The sequence below is a fragment of the Triticum aestivum genome, chromosome 5A (assembly GCF_018294505.1).
Source record: "Triticum aestivum cultivar Chinese Spring chromosome 5A, IWGSC CS RefSeq v2.1, whole genome shotgun sequence".
NCBI lineage: Eukaryota > Viridiplantae > Streptophyta > Magnoliopsida > Poales > Poaceae > Triticum > Triticum aestivum.
In genome coordinates, this window is record NC_057806.1 from 566,402,141 (window position 1) to 566,405,051 (window position 2,911).

At 45.0% G+C, this 2,911-nt stretch overlaps 1 long non-coding RNA gene across 6 annotated transcripts; it reads left to right on the plus strand.

Moving 5' to 3' along the window:
- Positions 1-340: 340 nt before the first annotated feature.
- LOC123104823 (uncharacterized) lies at positions 341-2,692 on the plus strand. 6 transcript variants are annotated; one of them, XR_006450538.1, is made up of 6 exons: positions 341-822; positions 1,051-1,123; positions 1,316-1,402; positions 1,634-1,991; positions 2,065-2,160; positions 2,620-2,692. It is a non-coding gene; the product is annotated as an uncharacterized lncRNA (long non-coding RNA). The 6 variants fall into 6 exon arrangements; XR_006450535.1 differs by having other exon boundaries at positions 2,647-2,692; XR_006450539.1 differs by having other exon boundaries at positions 1,034-1,123; positions 1,634-2,160; positions 2,647-2,692.
- Positions 2,693-2,911: the final 219 nt, after the last annotated feature.

Below are 2,911 nucleotides of genomic sequence, written 5' to 3' on the forward strand. Positions count from 1 at the left end.
AACAGAGGCCGTTGTAGTTGACAGCGACCGCGCTGACGGCTGGCCGCGGCGCGCACACGGACGTCACGCACGCACATCGCAGGCACACCACGTACTTCCTCTGGTCCTTTTTAGTTCCCATATAAAATTTATCTGAAGTCAAGCCTCGTAAAGTTTGATCAACTTTATAGAAAAAAAACACCAACATTCACAACGTGAAATCTCTCCCTTAATAATAAAGCACGGATTAACTCTCCGGGTTCACCGTCACGACGTTTTTCAGAAAAAACTCTATGGTATTAAGTAATTAACCCGCAGTACAGTAAAAAAGTGGAAAAAAACGTTTCATATTTCACGAGAAAATACCCCAGCCCTGAATCAAGCGACCGCGCCTCCCCGCCTCCTCCGCCGTGCCGTCCTCCCGGCACCGTGGCCTGCCCCCTCTCTGCCGCGCCCTCCTCCCCCGCACCGTCCAAGTCCTCCGTGCGCGGTTCGCCCACGCCGAGGCCCAGGCCGCCGCGCTCCGTGCCCGCGCCGGCCGGCCGGCTCGAGCGCGCGCCGGAGGAGAGGAGGTCGGCTGGAGGGGAGCGACCAACGTCGTGGTGGTCTCGCCGGCGAGCGACGGGAGGAGGGCGGAGATGATGCGTAGGAGGGCGAGGCGGCTGTGTGCAGGAGGCTTCCCGACGGATTGGGGAGACAGCGCGAGGCATCTTCGACGGCATGGGCCGGGGCGCCGTGCTTCCTCAGATTCGCGTTTTGAGTGTGTGTCCAGTTTGTCGCTTCCCTCGACGTCGACGGCTCCATGATCAGTCGTGTTCTCTTCCTACTAAGCCATGATGAGATGTAAGTGCTCTATTTTCCTCTAGATTACTGCATATCATCTCTGCCTTCCACATGTTTGATGAAATGCCGAACCACATTGCTCACATAAAATTCGATGGAAAAAAGGAAGCAACATGGCTTATTAGGGGCCACTAGGCAAACTGAGAATTGCTTACGAGTCTGTTGCATATGATGCTAAATTTCTTCTTACTTTGAACATTCAACATTGCAGTCACTTTTATTTTATAGATCACCGAGTTCGCCGGCGGAAGAAGAACATCTCTCGAGCCGTCCAATGTTGCCTGCGGCGGCTACACCAGAGGTATGTGTCCCCTTGAAAGCTAATCAGTCGATAGAAGCCATGTTTGTTTCAGTTTATTGCTTCTGAATTGGTGCCACTTCTGATTGCTTTTTAGTTGATTGTTTCTGAATTGGCCAGTAGATAGAAGCCCCTGAAACTGCTTGATTGTACAGTTATAGGTTTTCGTATACCTTGATGTGTTTGCTTCCTTAGGTTCAGTTCACAAGAGCAACCAAAAAGGTTCCAGATTCATCTCATGATGAGGAGTGAGCATGTGAATTAATGTGTGCATGAAGCTAGGTATGTTGGTTGGTGCCCAGCTGAGGCAGTCTATTTCTATCTAATCTAACTGTCTAGGCATGCCTGCATGGCGAAGTATTGGGGCTATCTATCTATGTTACAGACCTATCCATGCACTATTGGAAAGTGGACACGCACAAAATCCTTTTCAACTTTACCTGTTTTATCATTGTTATCAATTTTTGTTCTGGCCTATGGCTTTCTGAAATCTTATGGTCTTGTTTCTTGCAGACACAGTTCTTATCAAGTGGGTCTGAAGGAGTTGGGCAGTGGGTGGTTCCCATCACACTCTGCTGTTGTTCATACTTGGTTCAGCGAAAGTTCTTTTTCCGTGGAAAACCGGAGGATTTCAGTTTGTTAGTGCTCGTAGAATGTCAAAAGAAAGATGGCATAAGGAGGTTTAACCAAGATGTCCTTTTGTTGGTTTTCCTGTGTAATTAGCACTTACAAATATGGAGTACAGGTAGGAGAATGCTACGGTTCTGCCTGCATCTGATGGGTGACGTGGCTCAGCCCAGCGGCTCTACAGAACCATCAGATAACCTGGGACGATCATGCCTCTTTGCTAGAGAAGATTGTAGCTTATGAAGTCTGTGTCTGACTCGCCATTAGATCGTTCAATATGCTATCTTGTGGTTTAATTGATGATTTCTTTTTCTTAGTTTTCAGGCTGTGTATACAATCAGAAATCTGATAGACTGGAGAGAAGGCTAGGTGTTTGCCACATTGTTTCGGCTACTTCCATCTGGCGATTCCAGGTTAGTTAGAACATCTTGTTTCTGCTTGTGAATTTTGCACAGTGGGACTATTACTCCTGATGCTACAACTGAAACTTAGAAAATGTAGATATTTAGCTTGCACAACCTGGGTACTATTTTTGTACACATGTTTGAAATTTTCTTAGGGACAAAATAAACACATTTTTTTGTTTGTTAAACAGAGTAAATCATAGCTTTCTAGATGATAGTTTTAGGTCTGTTAGTAACTTGGTCTGAGTGATGTTATTGTCTTCATTAAGACCAGTGGAGCCCCTGATTTTCATCGAAGTCGCTCTAAAAAACATGGCCACATATATACAGGTTATTAAAGTTTGGCATGGTTTTCTTTTAATAAATGGGTGCGCTACTCTATTCTGTACCTTGTGTTCTGTTGTGATAACAGGATTTTTTGTTGGATAACCCTCCAATAGATGAATGTGGCGATCTGTGCTCTTGCAGATTACTAATACAGTGACAATCCTTCAGATTTAGGGGATACAATGTCGGATTACATTATGTGGATGTATTGAAGGCAAAAATTCTTGTGGTGGAGGTATTACGTGCTACCACTTTATCAGTACATAACCAACTTCCATTCTTTATAAATAGCAACAAGCAGTTTTCATCTCCAAGCATATTCAAAAGCGAAAACAATTCTTTGTATTGTTTATCAAAACTGTATGATGAGATAGTTTAGAGTGTTGGGCTAAAATTGAAGAACACAAGTTTATCAGAAACAATAAGAATTTGT